Source organism: Carassius carassius, chromosome 11 (assembly GCF_963082965.1).
Source record: "Carassius carassius chromosome 11, fCarCar2.1, whole genome shotgun sequence".
Classification (NCBI taxonomy): domain Eukaryota; kingdom Metazoa; phylum Chordata; class Actinopteri; order Cypriniformes; family Cyprinidae; genus Carassius; species Carassius carassius.
The window spans coordinates 4,543,124-4,560,583 of record NC_081765.1 but is presented as its reverse complement, the minus strand read 5'-3'; the positions used below and the strand labels follow the sequence as shown (position 1 = coordinate 4,560,583).

Sequence of the window (17,460 nt, the reverse complement as noted above, 5' to 3'; positions counted from 1 at the left end):
GTGTTGGGAAGGTTACTTTGGAAATGTAATAGGTTACAGATTACAAGTTACCCTATTTAAAATGTAATAGTAGTGTAACTTTTTCAATTACTTTATTAAAGTTATGTAACTAATTACTTTTGATTACTTTTCAAAATCTCCAATAAATGTTTATTTGCAACTGTTAATCATCTTCAAACATTTACACCATTCAGGTTTAACCTTACAGCAGTGCTCAATACTGTCAGACTTTTACAATCCTTCATCACTTGAATTAAGATGATCACATTTGAACACATGTCTGCATGTCTGCTTCATTAATTTCCACATGGGGCGGACTGGGATAAAATTTCAGACCGGGAAATCTCAAACTCATACAAACAAATTCATGGACAACACTATTTTTTGTATGGACCTGATATAAAAAAAGATTAAAATCTTTAGTTTGGGGACATGCAAAATAATTAAAAGTTCTCTCCTGAACTTCACCTTCACTTCATTTCTTTTTTCTTTTCAGTCTCTTTATTTTGCCCTGTTATCCATCTACCTCATGACTTTAACACTCAAGATTTAACAAAACTATACTTTCTAAATTGCCTACATGTCAAATTGAGTGCATCACTACAATATAAAATCCTAATACTGAACATGAGTCATGTTTTTCCCTCACAAAAATTAACTGCTTTTATTACGTAAAAGTACAGTAACCATGTTTTTTTTATTATTATTATTGCAAATGGATTACCATTTGTATTTATTTTTAAATAAATAAATATGTAAATTTGTGGCATGGTTTAACAACAGTAACCTTTGTCTCTGAATTTATAGCAAATATTAAAACTTTGCATATGCTTTGATGCAAGTGTACGTTTGATATATTTGTCCAATGTGGCATATTCCGTCCGTGTTAGGCAATAGCAATCCCGTTTTTATGACTGGATTCTACTAACCAGACTATGTTTCTGCATCGCGGAAATTATAGGGCCGTACGTCTCAGAATAGTCAGTTCAATTTGGGAAAGAAATCAATTACATCTGTATGTGGATGTGTGTAATTATTCAAATGTAATCCCCACTGTAATCTTTAAAATTTTCAGAAGTAACTGTAATTTAATTACTCATTTTTTCTTAGTAACTGTAACTGATTACAGTTACATTTATTTTGTAATTAAATTACGTAATTAAGTTACATGTAACTAGTTACTCCACAACACTGGCTGCTTTCTCATCATCAGACCGATAGCCCTCCTTTCACTGGTGACTTTGTATTTGAGGCCACAAATGTTACAAAGCTGTCATTAAGTTGAAGTTATCACACAGTCCTCGCTCTAGCCGCTCACTTGCTCTGTTTCATTACAGAAACAGAATTACATTACAATTACATTACTTTCATTATAGTGTGCTCCTTAGCACTGGGAGCTCCCTCTGCTGTCCATAAAGTGCCTAAATGGCTAAATGACCAAATGCCCAATCCTAAATACAAAATGCCCTTTCCTAAATACCAAATGCCCAATCCTAAATACCAAATTAATTTTCGACTTGGACTTAAAGTTTCAAATTTAGATTTTAGATTTGGTTTAAGGCTTTTAGTTTTAGACTTTTAGTTTATAATCTGACTCAATAATCCTCCATATTCGCGAACGACCCATCACTGTCATTGTTGTGCGCTTGCTTAGACCTTTGTTGTGATAAACAGTAAAGTGTTTTCAGGCCCCAGCCAAGAGAGTGTAAAGAAATACCCTTTGTGAGAAGCAGTTAAATAAGCGGGAGTTAAAAGCAGATCGTAAGTGTATTTATTTCTTGTCTCATAGTGTTTAGCGCAGTTGTCGTTTCTAGGAAACACTTGTTTGTTTACTGTGTTGAGACGTGCTGCGTTTGGTCTCGTACTCTATCGCATACGTTGTTAGTGTTGTTCGCTTGCTTAGACCTTTGTTGTGATAAACAGTAAAGTGTGTTCAAGCGCCAGCCAAGAGAGTGTAAATATAACTACAACTTACTGAGAAGAAGAATCAAAAGAAGAAGAAGGTACGTCTCCTCTTAGAGAAAGCTTAACGTGTGTAGTGTGGGCTGCATACTAATCATACTGGAGGAGAATCAACATTATTGTCCAAAAATATAGACTTAACCCAATCCCTGCCCCTAAACTTAACCTTACCCCAAAATTTTTCCTAAAATCAGTGAGAAATGATGGCTGATTAACAAGAGTGTAGAAGCACCTAACCCTGATTTTAAGCCTAAAACAGATATTTCTTGAAAAGTTAGATCTCTGTTCTGATTGGTTGATTGGAATGTTGTTCCAGGATCAACAAGGATGTTGATCCAGGAACATGTTGTACTTGGTGGAATCACACTCACCATCTTAACTAGCACACAGTACAATTCAGAGAAACCTGTTCCCTGAAAGGCACCTGGAAAAAGGCACCTGAAACAGTTTCATGGTGGTCATATCACCTCAAAACTGTAAAGGTAAAGTGAAAAATTGTTGTTCTTTTTTTTATTTGTTTCTCTTTCTGAATGTGCATGCAGTGAAATGGCAGAAACCAGTTTTTCCTGGGACCAGTTCAGCTGTCCAGTGTGTCTGGATCTCCTGAAGGATCCAGTGACCATTCCCTGTGGACACAGTTTCTGTATGAGCTGTATTACAGAGTGCTGGGATCAGGAGGATCTGATGGGCATCCACAGCTGTCCTCAATGCAGACAGACCTTCACTCCAAGACCTGCTTTAAATAAAAACACAATGCTGGCTGAAGTGGTGGAGCAACTGACTAAGACTAAACTCCAGACTGGACCTGAAGATGTGGAGTGTGAGGTCTGTACTCAAAGAAAAGGCAAATCTAAAAGTTGCAAACCCCATTCACATAAATCCTGACATTACAACAGTTTTTTTTTGTCTTTGTATCCAGATGAGTTTGAAAGAGCGACAGAGAAAGTTTCAGCAGAGGGAGAAAGATCTTGAGTTGAGAGAGGCCGTGGAGTCTCATAAAGTGAGTTTGGAGAAGAACGTTTTGGTTACGTATGTAACCCTCGTTCCCCGAAAGATGTAAAGGAGACGTCACGTCGGTGGTTACCGACTAATGGGATCTCGCCAGAGAGAACAATCCACTTTGAGTGTAACTAAACGAGCTATTGGACACTGGCATGCGGTATTTCATCCTGTCGAAATCCCTCAGGCACTGGATCGCAGCAGAGGCAGAGGGACTCTATGGGATTTAAATCCTGCCATGATTCAAAACTGAAAATACAGTTCTGAAAGATTGAAAATAAGTGTTCGAAAACTCAAAATCTTAAAAAAAAAGTTTTGCAAGATCGAAAAATAAGATTTGCAAGCTTGCAAAATGTAAAATAATAAAAATATCTCTGCAAACATTGTTGTTTTTGAGATTTCCTTCTTCATAACTGCAACATTTCTTTTACGATGTTGCGCAAAGAATTTTTCAGAAGAATCCTGTGCGCTTTTGTCATTGGCGGAGCAGTCGGTCAATCCCACCTTTCCAGTAAATACGACTTGTGATTGGACTGTACGTCAGCAGACAGCAAAGCATTGGCCAAAAGCAGAAGGCCCTCCCTCCAGGCTTTTTTTAGTTGAGAGGTTGCGAAGCTTCATTTTCGCTCAGTCTGAGTTTCAGAGTTTCAGAGAATCAGAATCAGAATGAGCTTTATTGCCAGGTATGTTCACACATACGAGGAATTTGTTTTCGTGACAGAGCTCCGCAGTGCAACATAACAGCGACAGAACAAAAAACACAATAAGGAATAAAAAATACAAAAAAATACAAATAGGTGGGTAAGGATTGACAATATACAAATTGACAATGTATGGCAGGTATATTAAAAAGAGCATTTATGTATGTACATGTATATTATGTGGAAAAATTGTAACTGTACGCTAAGTATGTGTGTTTGGATAAATAAGTGTATGTGTATATAAATATAAGTAGTATAGTGTGTTCCATGTATGTACATGTATATTATGTGCAAAAGATTTACGTGTACGCTAAGTATGTGTGTTGGATAAAAAGTGTAGTGTATATAAATATAAATAGTGTAGTGTGTCCCACAGTTATTATCAGCTGTTCATAAGATGGATTGCCTGAGGGAAGAAACTGTTCCTGTGTCTGGTCGTTCTGGCGCTCAGTGCTCTGTAGCGTCGACCAGATGGCAACAGTTCAAAGAGGGAGTGTGCTGGATGTGAGGAGTCCAGAGTGATTTTAACAGCCCTTTTGCTCACTCTGGATAAGTACAGTTCTTGAATAGATGGGAGGGTTGTACCGATAATTCGCTCAGCAGTCCGGACTACCCTCTGTAGTCTTCTGAGGTCCGATTTAGATGCTGAGCTGAACCAGACAGTTACTGAAGTGCAGAGGATGGATTCGATGATGGTGGAGTAGAACTGTTTCAGCAGATCCTGTGGCAGGTTAAACTTCCTCAGCTGGTGAAGGAAGTACAACCTCTGCTGGGCCATTTCCACAATGGAGTCAATGTGAATGTCCCACTTCAGGTCCTGAGAGATAGTGGTGCCCAGGAACCTGAATGACTCCACTGCAGTCACAGTGCTGTTCATGATGGTGAGTGGGGGGAGTGCAGGGGGGTTTCTCCTGAAGTCCACGATCATCTCCACTGTTTTGAGCGTGTTAAGCTCCAGGTTGTTGAGACTGCACCAGACAGCCAGCTCTTTAACCTCCTGTCTGTAAGCAGACTCGTCACCGTCCTGAATGAGGCCGATGAGTGTGGTGTCATCTGCAAACTTCAGGAGCTTGACAGAGGGGTCCTTAGATGTGCAGTCATTAGTGTACAGGGAGAAGAGCAGTGGGGAGAGAACACAGCCCTGGGGAGTTCCGGTGCTGATTGTACGGGTGCTGGATGTGTATTTTCCTAGTCTCACTAGCTGCTGCCTGTCTGTCAGGAAGCTGTTGATCCACTGACAGACGGAGGTGGGCACGGAGAGCTGAGTTAGTTTGGGCAGGAGGAGGTTTGGGATGATCGTGTTGAAGGCAGAGCTGAAGTCCACAAACAGGATCCTCACATAGGTCCCCGGTCTGTCTAGGTGTTGCAGAACATAATGCAGTCCGATGTTTACTGCATCGTCCACAGACCTGTTTGCTCTGTAGGCAAACTGAAGAGGATCCAGCAAGGGTCCAGTGATGTCCTTCAGGTGGGCCAGCACCAGTTTTTCAAATCACTTCATGACTACAGACGTTAGAGCCACAGGCCTGTAGTCATTTAGTCCTGTAATTTTGGATTTCTTTGGGATGGGGATGATGGTGGAGCGTTTGAAGCATGAAGGGACTTCGCACAGCTCCAGCGATCTGTTGAAGATCTGTGTGAAGATGGGGGCCAGCTGGTCAGCACAGGATTTCAGACAGGCTGGTGTAACACAATCTGGGCCTGGTGCTTTTTTCCTTTTCTGCTTCCTGAAGACCTGGCGCACCGCATCCTCGCTGATCTGTATTGCAGGTGTGGGGGAGAGGGGGGATGCAGGAGGTGTGAATGGTGAGAGCGCTTGATTGGAGAGGTGTTCAGGGTGGGTTGCAGGAGTTGTGAGTGGTGAGAGCGGTTGATTGGAGAGGTGATCAGGATGGGTTGCAGGAGCTGTGAATGGTGTGAACGGTTGTGTGGAGAGGCATTCAGGGTTGGTTGCAGGAGCTGTGAATGGTGACAGAGCAGAGCTGCGTGACAACACTGCCACAAATCATTTGAGTCGCAAGCTCGCAACTGTGTGTGCGTATCTCCGCAAAGTGGGTGTTGTAAACTCAGCTCTGAAAAAATTGTCTGCAATAGGAGAGCAAATGTAATGTAATGTAATATGTTTCGCCCTTTCGAACCTCAGTTTTCAGAGTTTAAAAACTTTTTTTTCACCTAATTCGCACATCAGTTTTCAGATCACTATTTACAAGGTTTCAAATCTTGAAAACAAACTATACACTGGGAGAACAGTGACAAATTCGAAACTCTGAAAAAATTATTGCACAACACCATTAAAAAGAGTGTTGCACTTCTGATGAATGAAAACTCAAAAACAAAATTATGTTTGAAGAGATGTAATTTTTTTACCACTTTGCAAGCCTGCAAAGCTCTGTTTTCAGAGTTTCAAAAAAAAATTTCATACATTCACACACCAGTTTTCAGATCACCATTTACAAGGTTTCAAACCTGGAAAACAATCTAATACAGTGGGAGAACACTGACAAATTTGAAACTCTGAAAAATTCTTTGCGCAACATCGTAAAAAAATGTTGCAGTTCTGAAGAAGGAAATCTCAAACACAACATGATGTTGCAGAGATATTTTTTTTTTTTTTTACATTTTGCAAGCTTGCAAATCTTATTTTTCGATCTTGCAAAACTTTTTTTTGTAAGATTTTGAGTTTTCGAACACTTAGTTTCAACCTTTTAGAACTTTATTTTCAGTTTTGAATCATGGCAGGATTTAAATCCCATAGGACTCCACCACATTTGATGTAACAGAATCTTTAATGCAGCTCCGAGTTGGTCATGTCCCCACAAAGAGAACATGCACCATCCACGAATGCTTTCTCAGCATGCTGAATGCCCAGACACGTGAGGCAGTGATTGTGCCCGTCCTGAGGCCCCAGAGAGCAACCACATCCAGAAATTCACAGGTGATAAGACATCTTTAAAAAGTCGCAATCACTCGTGTTGCTCTTTTAGAGATTGCTCTTTTGTGCTGAAGCACACAGGAGAGTTGACCTCCACAAACACTCCTGGTGTGGCTGTCTGCACAAAGACCAAATTTTGGCTCCAAAGCGAAAGGATGAATTAATCCGGTGCACCTGGTGCCTTTTATACCCATGCTGCGGGGTGTGGCCGCCAGATGCGAAATACCGCATGCCAATGTTCATTGGCTCATTTAGTTGCACTCAAAGTGGATTGGTCTCTCTGGCGAGATACCCCTTCGTCGGTCACCACTGATGTGACGTCAAGAGTTAGCGACCGAAAGGGAACAGAAGATTAAGAATTATTTTGGAGTGGTCTCTTTCCAATGCCAAATTTCTTTCAGTCCCACTGAAGCCCAGCAGCAGCTGCAGAAGCTATAAGATAATTATCTTTTCAGTCATGGTTTTCTTCATAGTTGTTCATCTTCATTAAAGTGTAACTAAACCCCTGGTCAGAGCCTGACTCCACCCACTGGCAATATTTGAAAAATGTGGGCAGATCACAGCGGAGATAGAAGGGACGAACCGAGGGCAGAGCTGAGTGCGTGGGGCATGAACCTGAGTCGCTAAAATGGAGAGTGACTGTAGTGACGCAAGTAGCTTTGCAACAGAGCGTTTATTTGAAGTAGAGGACTTTTCTCCCCCACCTTCACCTGAAGTGGAGGATGTCGAGGTGTCTGTGGCCTGAGCCATATCAATTCGAGCCGCTGGCTCAAAATGCGGTCTTAACTCTCGGGTTTCAGCTTTTCGCTTTTCAGCGCGAGCTGTGTGGAGAAGCCCATTTCCACCTCCATTGCGTTGGAGAAGCAGTCCCGTGTAAAATGCAGTTTGCACACTGCAGCTCTAGATGGGGACTCGCGGTCTTCCAGGCCAAGTGGATGCAACCACTGGCGCCTAATTTTCAGGTCTGCTGGAAAACTGCACTCCAGCAGTGCTGTTGCAACCAGCAACACTACACCTACGTACCATCCTGACCACTGTACTAAATACAGATAAATCTACGCCAACTTGAAGCTATCCTAACTGATGCAATACTATGCTACTAACTAACTATGCTTCTAACAATACTAACGTTACACTAACAACTAACCTAATTAACTACATAGGCTACATGAAATAATCTAAATATGTATATAAACACTATGCTAAATAGATGCTATAATAGTGTATCCTGTTCGTTTTCAATAATCACAATTCCAACTCCTGAATCACTACAGTGATTTTGACGGAACAAGATGGTTTTATACTGCCAAGGGCGTGGTAGCTCGTACCAAGGGTGTGGTGAGCTGGAAACTGCATATGTCACCTGCCACCGCTTACGTCACTTACCACCGCAACATCCAATAGGAAAAATAAACTGCAGTAGCCACCGTTCAACCTGAAGAGGGCAGCACTCAGACGTTTTTACACCATATATTGTAGAATTAAAACACTTTATACTCAAATGTCAAAAAAGTTACTCGAATCAATGAACAGCACTAATAAAGCCCCATTCTTACAGATCATTAACTAAAAAAAGTTGGTTTAGGGTTTAGTTACTCTTTAAAGTCATATTATATAGTTTGCATTTGCATACTACATACAATTTCATGTGGTATTTCTGAAGTTTACACTAATATTTGATTTTCATACAGGTGGTTTTGGAAGAGAGAAAGAGAAAGTTCCAGCAGAGAATCCAGCAAAGAAAGAAAGATCTTGAGGAGCTAAGAGAGGCTGTGGAGTCTCATAAGGTGAGTTTGAAGGAAGAACAAACGCTTAAGACTCAGTTTGGACTCTCTTCCTGTGTTTGAGCTTTTTCAGTCCCACTGAAGCCCACTGTGGGTCACAGGCTGTGTGAGACACCAGTATGAGCTGATTGTGATGTGTTTCTAACAGCGCTCTTCACAGACAGCAGTGGAGGACAGTGAGAGGATCTTTACTGAGCTCATCCTGTCCATTGAGAGAAGCCACTCTGAGTTGAAACAGTGGATCAGAGAACGGGAAAAGGCTGCAGTGAATCGAGCTGAAGGACTCATATATCGACTGGAGCAGGAGATTGATGATCTGACGAGGAAAGGCGCTGAACTGGAGCAGATTTCACAAACAGATGATCACAACAAGTTCCTCAAGGTAACCTGAAAATACAGAACAGTTGTTTGTATTAAAGCTTTACCATCTGAGGCTTTCTTCATTTTCATGTAATTGGTAGTATGCATTTTTAATATTGGTACTCACACTTATGCAACTAAACAAACTGTTAACCCAAAGTATTATACTTTAGTGCTTAACTCATCCTGCACTGTTTGTGCTACGGGCATGAATGATGAATCGGTCATGTGGCTTTTTGAAGAGGTGGTGATATTACTTTTTTTAAACATGAGAATGATTTTTACCTCATGGATAATACAATAAATATAAAGTCATATAGAGGTAGTAAGCTCTGAAGTTGGGTGGAAATTACTAGAAGTGCCCATTACAACACTATGCAAATGATATAGGAATAACACAACCATTGCAAATAAAGAACAGATACGATCAAACTGGTGCAGCTGAGCCGCGGTCATGAAGGCTTTTGTTTTGTATCTTTATCTTAATGTAGAGTTTCCAGTCTCTCGCTGTATCTCCCGAATCTTCAGATGAACCCAACATCACTGTCAGCTCTCTCCTCTCTTTTGATGAAGTGAGAAAGTCTGTCTCTCAACTGAAAGAAAAACTAGAGGACTTCTGTCGAGAGGAGATAGAAAAGATATCTGGCAGAGGTAAAGCAGCAGACATACATTAACTCTCAGTCATCATAGAATGTTTACAAAATTAATAATTATGTCTGTTTATTCTCTTAGTAACATATGTTGAAATTATTCCCACCAATGAACCCAAAATCAGAGAGGAGTTCCTACAATGTAAGACACAATACATTTACATTTTTATTAAAATCTATTTATGTTTATTTAGCCATTACAAAGATAACTGGCATGTCCTAACAATACAGACATGTTTTTCTGATTTAACAAATTTCTGAGTCATTTTCAGCAATCCAGCAACATGCTGAAAGGTTAATTGTAGATACATTAAAAGTAAATATTTATATTATAAACATATAACCAAGACGTTTTAAAAATGTCACAATTATAGTACTTAGTGAAATCCATGGAAGTAATATTAATATATCATAATTAAAAAAAATATATTAGTTTATACAATATTGCTTAGTACTGAAATGACACAACAGATTGTTTCAACAGACTGTTTAAATCTGATTGGTCGATCAGTGTTTCAAGAACTGCTGATATTTTGGTTCAAGAGCACTTTGAATTTTCACTCTCTCTACTGTTTATTTATTTTTATTTTCACTCTTTGTTAAAACTCTGTCTATGCATTTGTGGTGGGGATTTTTTCAGTGTCTCATTCTTCAGGTTGATTCATGTTTTTCCATGTTTTACCTCCATCAGACTCCAGTCGGTTCACTCTGGATCCAAACACAGTGAATAAACACCTCTGTCTGTCTGAGAGGAACAGAGCGGTTACCTTCATTGAGGGAGTCCAGCAGTATCCTGATCATCCAGACAGATTTCATTATTTTCCTCAGGTGTTGTGTAGAGAGAGTGTGTGGACGCTGTTACTGGGAGCTGGAGTGGAGCGGGAGTGGATTTGTGTGTATATCAGTGTCTTATATATACATCAACAGGAAGGGACAGAGAAATGAGTGTGTGTTTGGATATAATGATCAATCCTGGAGTTTGATCTGCTCTACCTCCAGATGCTCGTTTAGTCACAATGACAATCATACTGAACTCCCTGTACGCTTCAGTGGCTGCAGGAGAATAGGAGTGTATGTGGATCACAGAGCAGGAACTCTTTCCTTCTACAGCGTCTCTAACACAATGAGCCTCATCCACAGAGTCCAGTCGACATTCACTCACCCTCTCTATCCTGGGTTTGCAGTTATTAGTCGGTCAGCAGTGAAACTGTGCGATCTATAGGTTATAGAGAGCCAGCTGTACATATTACTGCAGTGTGTATTTGAGCTTCAAATCAGGGCAGTGAAATGATATTATGGAGTTTAGTAAATTATTACTTTCATTTTAATAATATAGGATTATAATATAAATAACATTACATAAATATATTGTAATGATGAGACAGAGACGTTCGGATCCATGTGCAGAACTTTAATGATGAGAATGGTCAGACAGGCAATGATCAGTAACGGCGTTAGGTATGTAGGGATAACCAGAATCGATAACAGAAACAGGCAGATGTCGGGGGCAAGCAGCAGAGAATCAGAGTCGGTATAAACAAGCCAAAGGTCAGGTAAAGAAGGAAAACGCTCGGAAATGTCAGACTGGCTAAACAAGACTTTGCAGAGAGTGGGAGTGAGTGTGCTGCTTTTATATGTGTGTAAATGAGGTGCAGGTGTGACAAGGAAATTGGCTGATGAATGATGTGCAGGTGTGGCAGGGTGATTGTGATGCAGTGACTCATGGGGAATGTAGTTTGGGTGTGGTGCAACAGATGAGAGGTGCTAGAGTCCGATTGACATCTGGTGGTTGATGTGGAATGGTCCTGATTGGAGTGCCCTCTACTGAAGTTCATGGGCACTCCATCTAATGATCGTGACATAGCCCCCCCTCCAAAGGAGCGGCTTCCAGACGCTCAAAACAATCTAGGAGGGCGGTGGAGCAGAGGCGGAACAGGGGGAGGGACGGAGGGCCAGGTCCATGAGGAAGTGCAGTGGTCGAGGACCGGGGGAGAGCAGGCAGAACTGGGCCTAACATGGAGATCAGGAGCCTCTCCTGGACCTGACATGGGAAACAAGGGCCCTTCCTGGGCCTGACAGGAGAAACAGGGACCCGCCATGGGCTTAACTCGGGAACAGGAACCCGCTATGGGCCTAACTCGGTAACAGAAAACCGCTGTGGGCCTAACTCGGGAACAGGGGTCCACCAAGGCAGCGCAGGTGGCGTGGGAGCCCACCAGAGCAGAGCAGGTGGAGCTGGAGCCCACCAGGGTGGGTCAGACCACCACAGCTGAGAAGAGGAGACAAAAGCCCTCCAGGGCGGAGCAGACGACCACCACAGCTGAGAAGAGGGGACAGAAGCCCACCAGGGCAGGGGACCACCATAGTTGAGCAGACATGACAGAGGCCCACCAGGGCGGAGCAGAGGACCACCACAGTGGAGTTGATGGCACAGGAAAGCAAGTCTGGTCAGGTGGGACTGAAACAGGGAACATAAACAGGTTAATAGGGGCCTCCTTGGCCGTGATGACATGGTTGCTGGGCTCCATGGCCGTGACAGGGCAGGCAGTGAGTTCATGGAGGACCTCCGTAGCCATGAACGGAACGAATGATAGCTCATAGACGGCCTCCATGGCCGTGACAGAATACGACGAGAGCTCTGGAAGTGCGGCTGAGATGTGACGAGGCTCTGGTAGATCAGTGGTGATTTGACTGGATTCATGAATATCGACTGTGACTTGACTTAGTTCACGGAGGTTAATGGTGACTTGACTTTGCTCATGAAGATCATTGGTGACTTGCCTTGGTTCCTGAGGATCAACTGTGACTTGACTTGGCTCAAGAAGATCATTGGGGACTTGACTGTTCTCTTGAGGATCGACTGTGACTTGACTCGGTTCCTGAAGAACGACTGTGACTTGACTCGGTCCTTGAAGATCACCGGTGACTAGACTCGGTCCTTGAAGATCACCGGTGACTAGACTCGGTCCTTGAAGATCACCGGTGACTAGACTCGGTCCTTGAAGATCACCGGTGACTTGACTCGGTCCTTGAAGATCACCGGTGACTTGACTCGGTCCTTGAAGATCACCGGTGACTTGACTCGGTCCTTGAAGATCACCGGTGACTTGACTCGGTCCTTGAAGATCACCGGTGACTTGACTCGGTCCTTGAAGATCACCGGTGACTTGACTCGGTCCTTGAAGATCACCGGTGACTTGACTCGGTCCTTGAAGATCACCGGTGACTTGACTCGGTCCTTGAAGATCACCGGTGACTTGACTCTGTCCTTGAGGATCACCGGTGACTTGACTTGACTCTGAAAGGTCAACGGTGACTAGCCTCGACTCTGGAAGGTCCACAGGAACTAGCCCTGACTCTGGAGGGTCAATGGTGACTAACCCTGACTCTGGAAGGTCGACGGCGACTAACCCTGACTCTGGAGGGTCGACGGCGACTAACCCTGACTCTGGAAGGTCCACGAGCACCTGACTCGACTCTGGAGGTTCCACCGGAACCTGACTCGACTCTGAAAATTCAACGGTCACCTGATTAGACTCTGGAAGGTCCAAAGGAACTAGCCCTGACTCTGGAGGGTTGACGGTGACTAACCCTGACTCTGGAGGGTCCATGAGCACCTGACTCGACTCTGGAGGGTCAACTGGAACCTGACTCAACTCCGGGAAATCAACAGGGACCTGATCAACGGTGAGCTGACTAGACTCATGAAGTTTAACTGTGGTTTTACTTGACTCATGGGTGTTAATGGTGACTTGACCTGACTCTGGATGGTCAGCGGAGACTTGACTAGACTCATGAAGCTTAACTGTTGTTTCACTTGACTCTTGTGTGTTAGTGGTGACTTGACCTGACTCTGAAAAGTCGACGGGGTCCTGACTTGACTCTGGAAAGTCGACCATAGCTGCCATCTTGCGCAGCGGCGCTGGGCTGGCGGCCATCTTGTGCAGTGGAGCTGGGCTGGCGGCCATCTTGTGCAGTGGCGCTGGGCTGGCGGCCATCTTGTGCAGCGGCGCTGGGCTGGCGGCCATCTTGTGCAGCGGCATTGGGCTGGCGGCCATCTTGTGCAGAAGCTTAAGTACAGGGACCACCGAACGGATAGGAGCTGGATACCTTGGAGAAGTAACCTCCTCAAGTGTAAAGGGAGAGCAACAAAACTGCAATACAAAGTCAATAAACTGTCCCAGGGTCCAGCTAGGGTCTTCTTCTGGTAAACTTAAGCTTATCTTAGCGTCAAGACCACTCCAGAAACAGTCCTTTACCAGATCCTCATCCCCAGGCAAAAGGTGACTATACTTAATGAATTCCTCCACAAAGAGCTCAATTGGTCGCCCATCTTGAAACATGGAGCAAAGCACACCTACAGGGTTAAATGAACTTTTAGCTGGCTCCATACCTGGTCTGGGGTTCAATAAAGCTGCTGGATCCTGGTTGGGCGAAGTCTTCTGTAATGATTAGACAGAGACGATAACAGAAACAGGCAGATGTCGGGGGCAAGCAGCAGAGAATCAGAGTCGGTATAAACAATCCAAAGGTCAGGTAAAGAAGGAAAACGCTCGGAAATGTCAGACTGGCTAAACAAGACTCCGCAGAGAGTGGGAGTGAGTGTGCTGCTTTTATGTGTGTGTAAATGAGGTGCAGGTGTGACAAGGAAATTGGCTGATGAATGATGTGCAGGTGTGGCAGGGTGATTGTGATGCAGTGACTCATGGGGAATGTAGTTCGGGTGTGGTGCAACAGATGAGAGGTGCTAGAGTGCGAGTGACATCTGGTGGTGGAATGGTCCTGATTGGAGTGGCCTCTACTGAAGTTCATGGGCACTCCATCTAATGATCGTGACATATATAAACATCACATTATTATTAATGCAATTTTAAAATCCATTAAAGATCTCACTTGATCAAGCTGGCATGAGGAAAATGTATTTACACAATTTATTTACATAACCACGCAATTACAGAAAAGAAGAAAGAAAAAAAATGTAGTTGTACAATAAGATTGTAAAATGTAAGTAAAGCTTAAAACATTAAACACTTTCAAAAAATAATTAATTAAACACTTTTTGTACATGGCAAAATAATTTAAATGATTACCTAACTATTACTATGGATCCTTTCTGAGTGAATCAGTGGCTGCTGTTCCTTGGTTGTTGCTTATTTTCCGAATCTCTTATCAGGAACTGTGGTCGTTTTCTAACATGTCTTTCCACATCTTCATCTGGTGGGAGTTTTCATTTCTGCACCTCTAAAGAGCAAATAATATACAAGTATCTAAAGGTCTAACTGAATGCACCAAGCTGAATTAAGTTAAATATATATTGTAGTCATGCACATGTTGTTCAACAGACTATTTACAGTACTACTTGCAACGATTGCCCAGCATGATTTATATTTAAAGTGTGTATTATCATAATTAAAGTGATAAAGTGAAGTTCACTCTGATTACATTCATCAAAGTATCTTCTTTTTAGTTCTGCAGAAAAACAAATGTCAGAGGTCAATGCAGACATTTACTTGAACTTACTTCCTCTTTGGCTCTAACTGTTTCTTGTTAGTCCAGTCAGAGAAGTATAATAAAGATGATGACTCAAGAGACTGCTTGGTGTCTGAGGTGTAACGTCTGAAAACACTTCTCTTCTTTACTACAAAACAGAAACATAGTAAAAGCATTTTGTGCCATGTTAAGAGAAGAAGCAACTGAAGTTGAAACATAAGTGATAAACTGGTGCTGTGTTTGTGTTGAAGTCAGTTACATGTGTTTTGGCAGAGGTGCGCATCTGTACATGTAAAGTCTGCTTACATTTAGCAACTGTTAAAGCAGGATAGAGCTATTGCAGATGATCTCAGACATACTGATGCATATTCATTTGATTGCAGTACATTCTCATTTTAAAAAACAACTAAAATTAGCTTATGTATTTAGTTAATTGATGTTATTTGAAAACAATGGTCTTTTATAGAATTGGCCATTTTGCAAATCACATCTTTACTCTCAAGTCTTTGAAGAAATATGAAATGAAAACAAGTTTTGCTTATTGGAATTACATTCATAAAATAAAAATGTGGAAACTAAAAATATAAACCTTTGTCATTATATATGCTGGCCAGCCATCATCCTCCTCCTCCATCCTCCTCCAACATATTGACAGATAAATAGAATGAGATCCACAAATTAATCTCAGAGTTTCACGAACACTGATTAAATTCACAATTAAATAATATGAGATTTGCAAATAATAATAAAAAAACATTCACAAATACATTTTAATGTCACAAACACAACTTAGCATTCCATTCATTTGTGAATCGCGTCCTGTAGATTTGTAGATCGCTGTTTAATTATTTGTAAATCTCTTTACATTTGTTTGTGGATCTATTTATTTGGAATAAAGCAACAACTATGCCACCATACTAACATCCCAGTTGCTGCATAAAAAGATTTATTTGGTCAGAAACTTGATCCAAGTGCAGCTTAAGTTTATTAAAAACAAACAAACAGATAATTCACACAGGAAACAGAAATGCAACAGCTAACCAACATGCAAGACATCGACTGATAAAGACGGACTGAAGCACTGGGCTGTATATCCACAGAGAAGCTTACAAGATAACAAGGAAGCTAGACACGTTAAGGGATACAATTAAGGGGACCAATGAAACAAAGGTACATGAACTATAACAGGAAACAGCAAATACAACATAAAAGTCCAGACAAATGAAGAACATATTACACAGTGTCTAACCTTGAACTAATGCAGACCCTCTACCTGTGATACTCACGTTGTGGATCTCTAGAGATATTCTCCAGCAATCTCTCCTAATCTCCTGTGTCTGCTACTCACTACCTGAGAATCCTCCATGTCTCCAGTGATCCAGTATAAACCTGTGTCAGAAGGATACGTATGAGATTATACCATCCACATTGTGTTGTCTTCAGTGCTCCATCACCTGTGTGGAAAGTCCATCATCGTCATCATCATCATCCACCTTTTTATTAATGCTACCTGTTCTGTTTGCTTACCTGTTTGCCTTCATCTTTCTGTAAATAAAAAAACTAACAGCCTGTCTAAGTCTGGTTTATCCTGAAAATAGGATGTATTGTAGTTGTGTCTTTTTTTTTTTTTTCATTCAAACACCATTGATTCAAAATATGGCTCGGATTATGATATGTTAAGTTTATAAAAATATGATGAGTAATAGTTATAAAAGACCCCTTGAACTGCTGATGAACTAAATATATGAATACAGTAGTTACTGTGTATATTGGTTCAGAAACAGTACAATTCATGGAATTTGCCCCTATGTCATGCATTAATATATTTCAGGTACACACAGAGTTAATCATAAACCATTGATTGAACCCAGATTTGACTATAAAACATTTTATAGTGAGCTTTGTGAGGCTATTGTGCCTGAATTAAACTGGATTGGACTTGTTTGGTTTTGTCAACTTTAAATCTGAAACTTTGCTTAATAAGCCTCTTGTCTTTGGAGTTGATTTGGCTGTCATCTGCTCTGGACTGTATGCTCTTTCCATTATGATGTGGTTTTTATATACCTTTCAGTTTATTTATGTACTGATAAAAGTCCATCATGCTTTGTGCTTTGAGTCCTTGGCCTCTCCCCACACCTGACAAAGATGCACCAGAAAGGATGTTGTCGATACTGTTTCTCTCAAGTGATAGAAGGAAAGATATATAATTAAACTTATAAAACAAATATTATAATTATAACTTTTTATAATTTATTTTTATTCTGGATGTCTAACAAATGTTGTTATTTTGAGTAGACAGTGTGTATGTAATGTGGTGGTTCAATCAATACTGCAGCATTGGGTTTTGGCAGCACACATGGACTGACATGTCTGCAGCGGGTTTTATCTCTTAGTGTCTGTTTTTGTTAGGTTGTTTGTGAGATACAATGGACTTTGTTATTTCCTTTGAATCTGCAGTAAAACACAATCTGAGTCACACCTTACAGACACACCTGTTTTACACACATCCTTCAAACACAAAACCAGGAAAACTGTTTCAAGCTGTTTGAAAGAAAGCAAAACTTGTTAAGCTGTTGTACTTG

General features: G+C 41.5%; 1 pseudogene; it reads left to right on the top strand.

Moving 5' to 3' along the window:
• Positions 1 to 2,508: 2,508 nt before the first annotated feature.
• On the top strand, positions 2,509 to 10,717 carry LOC132152550 (tripartite motif-containing protein 16-like protein; annotated as a pseudogene).
• The last annotated feature ends 6,743 nt before the right edge of the window (positions 10,718 to 17,460 follow it).